The sequence below is a fragment of the Amphiura filiformis genome, chromosome 10, assembly GCF_039555335.1.
Source record: "Amphiura filiformis chromosome 10, Afil_fr2py, whole genome shotgun sequence".
Taxonomy (NCBI): domain Eukaryota; kingdom Metazoa; phylum Echinodermata; class Ophiuroidea; order Amphilepidida; family Amphiuridae; genus Amphiura; species Amphiura filiformis.
This window is the reverse complement of record NC_092637.1, coordinates 1,699,899-1,712,577: the sequence shown is the minus strand read 5'-3', so window position 1 is coordinate 1,712,577 and position 12,679 is coordinate 1,699,899.

Here is a 12,679-nt window from a genome sequence, read left to right as displayed (position 1 = left end):
ACTTGTAAGCTGGCATACGCACAAAGGTTCCAGGCATGACGAATTTTACGCGCTCTCGTGTAACGCGTAGTCTCGCTCGCGTTCGCGTATACGCTACAGTAAAAGTGTGGGTTCATCACGGTTTAACAACGGTTGGCTCCTGTACAAAGGTATAGGAAGAGTTGTTGAATGGATATTTCTCACTAGTATAGCCGTTCAAACTTTGACGAAAATGTCCAGAATGGGCTAAATACACCATACCGGTCTAATCTTAAATATCAGGGTGTCAGCATCTCACGGGGCAGAAGGGGCATGACTTCCCACAGGGCCGGGACAGCAACTCCTTTCCCCATGGCTACTTTTGTCAATTTTTCATTCCCTGTAGAATTTTAGTAGTCGTACTTGCCTTACACACAAATTTAAAAAACAAAAAACAAATACAGCATCATGCAGTTATTGTTAACTACATTTATGCACACAACACAGTTGCACTCACAATAGGCAATTGACTCCTACTGGTAGCACTGTGTTGTAGATATAGGAGATGAACTAGTTAGCGTCATATATCAAAAAGTATAAAAGCTATGATTTTAGTACTTTCTCTATGTTTCAATTATTTATTCTTTTCAAAATATCTGAATTTTCAACCCGGTACAAGCTTTAATAACTGAGGACCATACATTTGTATGAGAAAGAAATCCTACCATCTGTCCAAACTCCCGTGTTATTCCAATGCACATTTTGCTTCACTGGGCAGCCCTGGCTTGGTCGTATTTGGAAGATTGGTGTCACGAAACCGTAATAGGTACAAATTTAGCACTTTCTGTGAATTGGAAATATAACTTGTTTGTTCTAACATTCTATATTTAAAAAAAATGATCACATTTTTTCTCCAAAATCCTGTGTAAATTATTCTCAACGCTGCACAGACATTATCTTCAAAACATTAATGTAGGACAGTGTGGCATAAATTGATTATTTTTATTTTTATTATGTATTCATGTTTTATATGCAAGAGCATTATCCAAAGATTTCATTTCTGTTGAAATGTATAAACAGTGTGCTAATAGTGAATCATTGAGTGAATTTTGGTAACAGGTAATTTCAACCTTTGGTCTTGCTGGGTCGTTAAATCGTTAAATCGTGTAAAACACTTTCAGGTACAGAATTTGACATTTCGTCATATAAATGATTGATCTGTTCTCCATAGCTCAATTGGTTTCCATGGGAGAATGATATTTGAGATCAAGTGTGAATTTGTTTCAAACCATTATACCGGAGGGCTTTACTTTGTTTTTGAAATACATGTAAGCGTATCATAAAACTATTTCATTGCAATTGGTTGTGTAATGAGATTATTAAAAGTCGTAAGCGAGTTTCTTAATTTAAAATTGAAATCCAAATGAAAAGACTAGATTTTCAATAATAAATGATAAAAAAAGAGTAATCTTTGAAATTGGTTGTGTAATGAGATTATTAATAATCATAAGCAGATATCTTATTTTAAAATCAAAATCCTAGTATAAAGAATAGTTTCTTAATAATAAATTATAAAGAAAGAGTATGATAAATCACTTCCTTTGAAATTGGTTGACTGTGTAATGAGATTATTACCAATCATAAGCAAATGTCTTAATCTTAAATCAAACTTAAAGTATAAAGAATGGTTTCTTAAATAATCAATGGTGTAGTTGCTTGCTTCCGATTAATGAATATGGACAGAGAGAACAAAAACACAATAAGGCATCATAAAAATGTAATCACGATAATGTTATTACCTCACTTTCTTAACATGTTCGAGCTTGCCTTGATTAACACTTCAACAGACCGCGAGTTTGCATGAGGCTGTCAAATTGTTTCAACACACTTATGATGAAAGTGTTTAATATTTAATCAGGACCTGTGATTTAATCGACAAGTGTTTTGAACAACACTTTGCTATTTCAAAGAATAAGTACTACTTCACAAGTAGGACATCCTTAATATAAAATAATGATTAGACTAAAAAAAGTTATGTCTCAAAACCCACGCACGCGTTCGTTTTTCTTAACGCGTCCATGTCAGCTGAACAGCAAATTCATTTTTTATTTCCCCCGGGTTTTTTTAATAGTTTTTTGCCGTTAAATCATGAAATTCTGTGACAAATTTGAAAGAAAAGTTACTGGATGCGATACTCGCATTTGTTTAAGTATAAAACAATGGATATGTGTACTTCAATTGTGCAGGGTACTTTTGAACACTCGAAAATGACATCTTAAGAAAGAATCTAAAAAAAAACCCTCATTCCGCATCCGTTTTTCAAAATGCCGTGGGCTTTACGAAATAGCATTATTTTTTAGCCTTAGAGTGGTATGTTTCTGAGCCCATACAATGAATCAATTAAGCATGTTCATCTCTTGCATCGTTTGATGCTGGATAGAGCAATCTACTGACTTCTGTAGCATTTCAACAGGTACTGACTGAGAGTATTCATTATTTTACTTTAACAAGATCAGAATTCTTGAGAATTCTGTCTTGAATCCCTTCTTTGTCAAGATTGGATTCAAATTTGATTGTTGAAAAAGTAAGCAACCTGGTTTTCTCTATAAGCGTCTTACGTACTATAATCATAATTCGATCGCATGACAATTAGATGGTACCAATTGCCACTTTTGCAGACCACTATGTATTTATTACCCCAAGCGTTTACCAGTAAATAAAACTTAAATTGGATCTCAGAGAAAAATATTAATAAATTACAAAAGGAGGAACTAGCGGGAGTATTCCGGAAGTTTAACCTAATTATTATATGTAAGTATCAATATAGTAATTTTGAGAACAGTACGGTGATGATATTTGGTATTTATGGAGAAATATGGAGTGTCCTTAATGTTATTGCCACTTTCAATTCAATGAGAAACAGTTAAATATTTTAAATGAGCTAAAATGTGTACGGGTTTTGGATTAGTAATGTTAAATCCTGCACTTTACCACAGATATGGGAGATAATTTATTAATAATTCTAAGCACCCCTTTTCTTATGTGTTCTTGCTAGAAACTTCAGCAGGATTTTACATGGAGAGTATGTTATCCCCAAACATTATTTTGTTGGACAGGTCAGGCAAGGACTGATTTCATCCATCATAACTGTAGCTTGTAGCTGTAAGAGTCGATCTCTCATGTGAGGAAAATAACTTTTTTGAAGGCGAATTTAGTACATATCTCTAAACAACTGGCATTTTTAGTGTGAGATCAGAAGTATTTGAATACCTATTGTTTACACTAATCACTACCCCATGTTACACGAGCTCCTGTGTCAAAGTCCGACCTACTTACCTTTGGCCATTGGGCTATTCCAGTTAAAATCTACACTAACGGTGTGGAAGATTTGGGAAATATCTTCTACAGAGGGATTACATTTTCAAATGTAATTGGTCAGAGTTAATCATTTTGAAACCCATACTCCCCCAATATGACTTAACCATTACCGTACTACTGTATTATTATACTACTCCGAGTATGTAATTGCCCACTAGATAATTATAATCGTATCACTCCCAACCTAACCTAGTATCGTCTTCAATTGGAGTGAGTATTTCCACAGGGGTAGTGTGGATTTTAAAAGTAAAAGGCCCATTCTCAAATTAATTATGAACAGGTTTGAGACAGGGGACTCTCGATTATTTGCAACGGGGATACTTAAAGCGCTGATCAATTACCAGTTCATTTTTTCGATGGGAAAAACAGAGACTTCGATTTCACAGCATCAAGTGGCGAAAGGTAATGCATTAAAACACTTCTAAATTCGAAATCGCATCTGCACACATCATGATCGTGACTACCCATGCGATTTGGGGCAAAATGTACACAAACACATGCAGACCAATACTTATTCTAATCGTTTTACATTAATAGTCGCATTGATGATTTTCTTGCATGTTAACGAAGAGCGACCTACATCTGTGTTTAATGTACTGAAATTACTGAAATCGTTAATTAACTACAAACGCATGCGAACACTCAAGTTGTTTTCAAAATAATGATGGAAGAAAATTATTTTCAACAACTCTTCCTATACATTTGTACAGGAGCCAACCGTTGTTAATCCGTGCTGAATCCACAGTCCAGTAGCGTATACGCAAACGCAAGGTTACGCGTACGCGTTACGCATGAGCGCGTAAAATTCGTCATGTCTGGAACGTATGCGTAAACATGAACTCTCTTATGTTGGCGGTAGCAGTTAAATATTACCGCTTTATTCTTTAGTTTTATTACCGATATCAACAGAGAAATACCGCGATTTTCTTGTAAGGTTGAGTGGCAATGACAAATGGACATTCCGAATGAAATAATCATGTGAATTAGACATCTTTAGCTTGTTTCGTTGTTGAAAGGGATTCAATCATGTTTCACCGTTGTTCATCATTTAACAACTCGCGTCCGGCGCGTCTGCGTGGTTTACTCCTCGCGAAGTAAACCACTCAGACGACGCGGACGCATCGTTGTTAATCGGTGATGAACATGATTGAATCCCTAAATCAATAAGAAAACAAGAGTCAAATCAGCGATATGGATACACATGCCTGATGAATGCAAATGCTAATCTCAAATCTCTTTGTTTCTTTCTTCCTCTGACGTTTACAGTGTCTTTTCTTTAATTTTTTTTCCAATCCAATTCGCGGCTCTTAAATCAGAATAAAGAAACACTGCTTCCTTCATGGATTTCTCAATGTTAGACTTTTAACTCGGTTTTAGAAAGTAGTCAATTGATGGCACACAGACGCTGATGGCACACATACATTTTTTTTTTATCTATTCATTGAAAACTGAAAAAAACTAAAAGCAAGTTTTCATTTTGGCAAAACGTTTCCAATTTTTGCTTCTCTATTCGGCGGACATTAAATGATCAAGTAATTATCGCGAACAATTTTACAAAAGCTGGAGAAAATGAGTAATAAAAGGACCTGTAAAACGTAGATCAAAGTGTCCGTTACTAAGAACAAAAATACATTGAAAAACCGGTAAAATCAGGTAGTGAATATTACAAATCATACACTTGTAAAAGTAAATAAAAAACATATACATTTCATATCTATTTACAGAAAAAGAAACGTTTTAACCCTTTACATTTACCCTTAACAAACAATTACCATGTACTTTGAAATTAGGAATTAAATCTAAATACACATGCACAATTCCCATGTACTATTTTGACCATAACAGGTTGTTGACTCTATGCATCAAGTTCGTGATAACCTCTGTATCATGTATTCTCTCGGCTTTTTATTAAAACACGTCTTCTTTCTAATTTTAAACTTTCCAATCTTCTCTAGGAATTCTTATTACTTCCCATTGCTAATGCATTATTGATTAATAACGGAATAATGCAGCTATGGCAAGATTTAGGGTCAGTCATTAAAGAAAAACGATTTATTTCCTTACTTCGAAAAATGTTTTTAACAGGTAAGGAAAATTGGAAGGTTGGTAATGATGTATTTCATTAAAAAAAAAGGTGTCCGATTTTGTTTACCCTAAATCGCGCCATATCTAGAATAATGTGCCATTGGGATCTTATAATACACGTGTAGGTGCTTTGTTTGGAAATGTTAATTTTGTCACACGATGATTTGATATCGATCAACTTTGGCTAGAAGTTCAAATATCTTTTTTGAAAAAAACAACAACTAAAATTACAGTGACAAATATTTTAAACCGCATTCCGATTATTATGATTAAAAATTAAGATGGCCTAATCATTGCGCATCATCAGCGAGTCTGTTGTCATGGACCGATATTGACTCAGTGGAAAGGCTTGAAAATGAGGGAGTTTCGTAAAATTCTTTTATTTCAAAAACGGAGCAGTCAATTGTCAAAATTCAAAAAGTATATAATAGCTAATACGTTTCTCAACATTTATGCGTCAAAGTACCTACACAAATCAGTTTCTTTTCCGGTTTCCGTTTCTTGTTTCTGTTTTTTTCGGATTCTATGATAAAGAGATCATTGAAAAATGTAGACCCACTTGGTTATTATATGTCGAACAAACAATACACTGAAAACCAGGTTATCAGGGCATGCGGAGCAATCAATTGTAAATAGATTTCGATTTCGATAGCGATTTTCTTATACAGAAAAAAAAAACATGATTTGGCCCTTTTACCATCACGCTTAATAAATATATCAATTTCATGTATACTCTATTTTGACTATATTTACCAAGTAGTTGACTCTCTGTATCAAGTTCCTGATGGAACCTATCGGCTTTTATTATTTCAATACACTTAAAACATTATGATTGACCTCTTCTTTCTAATTTAAAGTTTCTAATATACTGTTGGAAATTTATACCACTAAGCAATATGTCTCTTTTTAAAATCTTTTATATTTAATCAAAATAAACGGGCATACAGATATAAGGTACAGGTAACATAATAGATTTAGTACTTGTAATTTAGTCACGCAATGATTTGGAATCGGTGCATTCTTGGTTAGAATAGTTCAACAATATAACCTATTCCTATCATTTCCCATTCTGTCCTACAATAGTGAGGTCGTTGAAGATTAAAAAAAACAGGTCCTACCCGGAAAAAATTGTTAGCAAGCTGATTTTGCACCAGATAAGAAGATTGTCTTGTACAACAACAAATCCAATATCCGCAAAAATCTGCCATGGGGAATTTTTGTTATCCAAGATGGCTGCCAAAATAGCCGTTATACCATATGTTTGCTGTATCTAAGCTTCTTAAGCCAATATGATGATGCTTTGAGTGTCTTTGAGTAGGTGTAATAGGTCAGAGAATTCAAGTTTTCCCACGGCAAAATGTAGCAGAAGTGGTGTCACAACCACTCCATGCACTGATGAACAGGAAATGGGATGTAACTATCTCACCAGCTCTGTTAGTAAGGTCTTTAACTTTCCATACAACCAACCCTTTCTTCTGCTTTTACCTCCGGATTGAAGTAGATATCTGCAATATTCTGGTCCCAGTGGTTTATCAAAGTCGTATATCTGTCATCTGCTACTACACTTCTCTCCCTTGTCTGGCCAATTTAATGTTACATGACACTATCAATGTGTCAGCATCTCCAGTACCATTTTGCACGATCTGACCACTGGCTTCCAAATAGCAACAGAGCAATGAGATAAATGGACTTCTTTATCATCAGGTTTAAAATCTACTGATGGTGAAGGCGTCACTCAACTGTGACAAGACAGAGGCGGTTGGGGCAAACATTCAGAAAAAGCTTGACAATATGAATGTTGCAGAAGCGTCAGTTAAAAGAAGTGACCAAGTGCGGTCGTTGGATCATCTGCTTTCAGCTATTCAGGTTGATAAACAGAAAATTCATCAGCTTTCACACCTTGTAGCTATAGTACAGAGGGAAGACAACATGACTCCATATTTTGACTATAAACTTTCCACACATACTGCAGTTACTGTCCGTTTTCCTATACACAATACACAGTGCTCTCACCATTGACGTGTGACCTCAACAAATGATGTATGTTGGGAGAATGGACACTTGCCTAGTTAACATCACTGTGTGAAAAATAACCAGCCAATATTTTATTTATTCTCCAAAACTTCTAGCAAATATATTTCTCTAACATGACCTAAAATTACAGCTAGGTTAGATGTTCAGAAATGGTCGTACTTTTGTAAAATATGAGTGAGGGCAAGGCATAGCTAGCCAACTCCCCAAAAGTTAATTGAATGGAGATTTGACCGAAAATATTGGTATCGGACCGCTCACTTCTGAAGGATGCCACAAAAAAACGGTAAAAGCTACATTTAAATTATTCTAAATAGGTTCTAGAAAATAAAGTTTTGTAACATGTCCTACATTTTAGCTAATTTAGATGTTTGGAGAGGTCGTACTTTTGTGTTTTAGGAAGGATATGTAAACGACAGATAACACCAAAAATATGAAGAAATTATTTCCAAACTGTGTTAAGTCAACAATCATTATGTTGCTCATTTTGAAGAATGCTGGTTAACAAAAAGCAGTTCTTTGTGTCATTTCGTGAACAATGGTACACATAGCATTGTTTCCTTTCGTTTCCTTTATAATCGGTTACCCAACTGAAGCTGTAATACCAGCTTTATTGCGATGTCGCACATTGAAAACAGACACTTGTACACAACCAGAGAAGATCTGATTTAATCAGTTGAGCTGTTTCAATGAGTGTTATCTTGGTTTAATAGCTTTTAATGGGGTTTAAGTCCTGCAAAGGTCGAGATGAATTCTACTGTAGACATGACTGCATCATGAATTCCCACTTCTCTATTCAAGGAGAATGCTATATGCGTAAACCAGTGAAAGCACAACTAAAGCAAACCCATTCTAAATGATGGTGTGGAATTATCGTAGCAAAGGGAGTAACCTACACGTGTTCTTGATGGCAGTGGCCTTCTTATAGCAAATAAAATTGATAAAGAGAATAGGTGGGGGATGCATATCTTCAATACAAAAGGTCAAAATTGTCAAATAACCGTCTGCTTTTCCTCCCAGCTACGAACACTTTGAGTACATATCAGTAGATTTATATAAAAATGTGTAACGGGTGAAATTAATAAAAATCACGAGTTATCTTGTCAAGAATGATAAGAGGAACATGTAAAAAATGTAAAAGAGCATATCCTCAATAAAATATTAGTTAAAAAAAAGATATTGACAAATCATATAAATGTGAAATGTGTATAATGATAATTATACACTTAAAATAAAATGAAAGAAATACTTAACACGCTAAATTAATAAACAGCCATCTATTGATAAGAGGAACCTCGAACATGAATTGTTTAAAGATAAAACAATGAAAAATTATAAAAAGTGAATTGTATAATAATACACTTAAAAATAAGCAAATACCCAAGGAGTGAAATTGTCATCTGTGGAAGGATTTGGTACGCAAAGGATATGCCAGTTATCTCCAGGTCTAATGCCACTGTCATACTTTCGTATGACGTATCATATCAGCCAATCATACGTGTTGATTGAGTCCGTTTGTCTGCTCATGCGTCATGCCCGTCAGCGTCAGCGAGACTGATCAGCAGCAATGAAGACTTCTAACTAAATTTAGTAAACACTTTCACATTATTGATCATTGATATTTATTATGTATTCATGTTTTATATGCAAGTGCATTATTCAAAGATTTCATTTCTGTTGAAATGTATAAAAAGCTAATAGTGAATCATTGAAAGAATTTGGATAAAACTTCATTCCAACACTTGGTCTTAATAAATCACAATCAGACCGCATCAACTAAGCCAGTTGCAGCCGAACCTGGCGTAAATCTATCCGCATTTAGATTGTAACATCCACCAATTATCGTGTAGCTCCACAAATTCCATTGTGTGAAGGAAGTTTTTGATAACCAAACAAATAATCACCGATTTTTTTAAAACATGGGGAAACCGGAGATTCCGGAGAAAAACTGCGAGGGCGAGTATGGCATCGGGATAAACCAAATGCCCATGCAGTCCTTGGGTAAGACCGAGGCTTGAATCCGGAACCTTGATATTTGTATTTTAATTGTGCAAACCAAACACAATTTTATGCAGTGTACTTTTGAACACTCGGGAATGACGTCTTAATTCAAACTTAAGTTTAACAAAATTAAACAAAAATCTTAAACAAAACCTCATTCCGTATTCGTTTTTGAAACTGGCGTGGGCTTTGAGACATAGCATTATTTTTTAGCCTAGAGTGGTATGATTCTGAGGTAAGCCATGGGTGAAGATTATGCTCATACAATGAATAAATTAAGCATGTTCATCGCTTGCATAGTTTGATGCTGGCTAGATGCTGCCTGAGAGTATTCATTATTTCACTTTAACAAGATCAGAGAATTATGTCTTGAATCCCTTCTTTGTCAAGATTGGAATCAAATTTGATTGAAGAAAAAAGTAAGGAACTTGGTTTTTTTCTCTCAGCGTCATCATCATTCGCATGACAATTAGTACCAATGATTGCCACTTTTGCAGACCACTATGTACTTATTACATACTTATTACATACCCCAAACGTTTACTCGTAAACACCATTTACGTTGGATGGCTGAGAAAGATATTCATAAATTGCAAAGGGAGCAACTTGCGGGTGTATTCCGGAAGTTTAACCTAATTATTATTTTGTAAGTACCAAATATATTAATTTTGAGAACAGTACGGTGACGATATTTGGTACACGATTTGGCCCTGTTACCTTCACGCTTAATAAAGATATCAATTTCATGTATACTCTATAGACTATATTTACCAGGAAGTTGACTCTCTGTATCAAGTTCGTGATGGAACCTCTCGGCTTTTATTTCAATACACTTAAAACATTATGATTGACCTCTTCTTTCTAATTTAAAGTTTCTAATATACTGTTGGAAATTTATACCACTAAGCAATATGTCTCTTTTAAAAGCTTTTATATTTAATCAAAATAAATGGGCATACAGATATAAAGGGGCAGGTAACATAATAAATTTAGTATTTGTAATTTAGTCACGCAATGATTTGAAATCGGTGCATTCTTGGTTAGAATAGTTCAACAATATAACCTTAGGGAATTCCTACCATTTCCCATTCTCTCCTACAATAGTGAGGTTGTTGAAGATTAAAAAAAACAGGTCCTACCCGGAACAAATTGTTAGCAAGATGATTTTTGCACCAGATAAGAAGATTGTCTTGTACAACAACAAATCCAAAATCCGCAAAAAATCTGCCATGGGGAATTTTTGTTATCCAAGATGGCTGCCAAAATGGCCGTCAGTATTCGACAGTATTTTTTGTGGGACATGAGAGCACCTCAGACCTATCGAATTGCATTCTGAATACGAAGCATGTCTTTCTGATATCAAATAATTTTCATTTTTTTGAAAATCACAATACAATACAAATTTTATGACAAATTATAAAAAATTGATATTTTTCACATTTTTGATATATAACAGTCCTCGAAGTAATTATATAAATCTAATGATATATTCTTAAAGTGTATGTAGCAGGGAGGAAAAGCCGACGGTCAATTGAAAATTTTGACCTTTCATATTGAAGATATGGATTTTTCCCAAAAGACCTAATTTTTTGGTGTTTTGGAAAAAAATCCATATCTTCAATACAAAAGGTCAAAATTTGCAATTGATCGTCGGCTTTTCATCCCACCTACATACACTTTAAGTATAAATCATCAGATTTATAAAGTTTACTTCAAGTACTGTTAAATATCAAAAATATCAATTTTAATGATTTGCAATAAAATGTGTATTACATTGCGAATTTCAAAAAATCTTCTTTATCATCAGGTTTAAAATCTACTGATGGTGAAGGCGTCACTCATCTGTGACAAGACAGAGGCGGTTGGGGCAAACATTCAGAAAAAGCTTGACAATATGAATGTTGCAGAAGCGTCAATTAAAAGAAGTGAGCTATTCAGGTTGATAAACAGAAAATTCATCAGCTTTCACACCTTGCAGCTATAGTACAGAGGCAAGACAACATGACTCCATATTTTGACTATAAACCTGCCACAATTCCCACTTCTCTATTCAAGGAGAATGCTATATGCGTAAACCAGTGAAAGCACAACTAAAGCAAACTCATTCTAAATGGTGTGGAATTATCTTAGCAAAGGGAGCAACCTACACGTGTTCTTGATGGCAGTGCCCTTCTTATAGCAAATAAATGTGATAAAGAGAATATGTGGAGGATGCACATCTTCGAAACAAAAGGTCAAAATTGTCAAATGACCGCCTGCTTTTCCTCCCAGCTACGTACACTTTGAGTACATATCAGTAGATTTATATAAAAATATGTAACGGTGAAATTAATTTAAAAATCATGAGTTATCTTGTCAGGAATGATAAGAGGAACATGTAAAAAATGTAAAAGAGCATACCCTCAATAAAATATTAGTTAAAAATAAGATAATGACAATTCATAAAAATGTGAACTGTGTATGATGATAATTATACACTTAAAATAAAATGAAAGAAATACTTAACACGCGAAATTAATAAACAGCCATCTATTGATAAGAGGAATGTCGAACATGAATTACTTAAAGATAAAACAATGAAAAATATTATAAAATGTGAATTGTATAATGATACACTTAAAATAAGAAAATACCCAAGGAGTGAAATTGTCATCTGTGGAAGGATTTAATACGCAAAGGATATGCCAGTTATCTCCAGGTCTAACGCCACTGTCATACTTTCATGCCGTATCATATCAGCCAATCATATGTGTTGATTGAGTCTGTTTGTCTGCAATGCTCATGCGTCATGCTCGTCAGCGTCAGCGAGACTGATCAGCAGCAATGAAGAAGACTTCTAACTAAATGTAGTAAACACTTTCACATTATAGATCATTGATATTTATTATGTATGCATGTTTTATATGCAAGTGCATTATTCAAAGATTTCATTTCTGTTGAAATGTATAAAAAGCTAATAGTGAATCATTGAAAGAATTTGGATAAAACTTCATTCCAACACTTGGTCTTAATAAATCACAATCAGACCGCATCAACTAAGCCAGTTGCAGCCGAACCTGGCGTAAATCTATCCGCATTTAGATTGTAACATCCACCATTATCGTGTAGCTCCACAAATTCCATTGTGTGAAGGAAGGTTTTGATAACCAAACAAATAATCACAGATATTTTGAAAACAGAGGGAAACCGGAGATCCCGGAGAAAAACTGCGAGAGCAAATCAAACA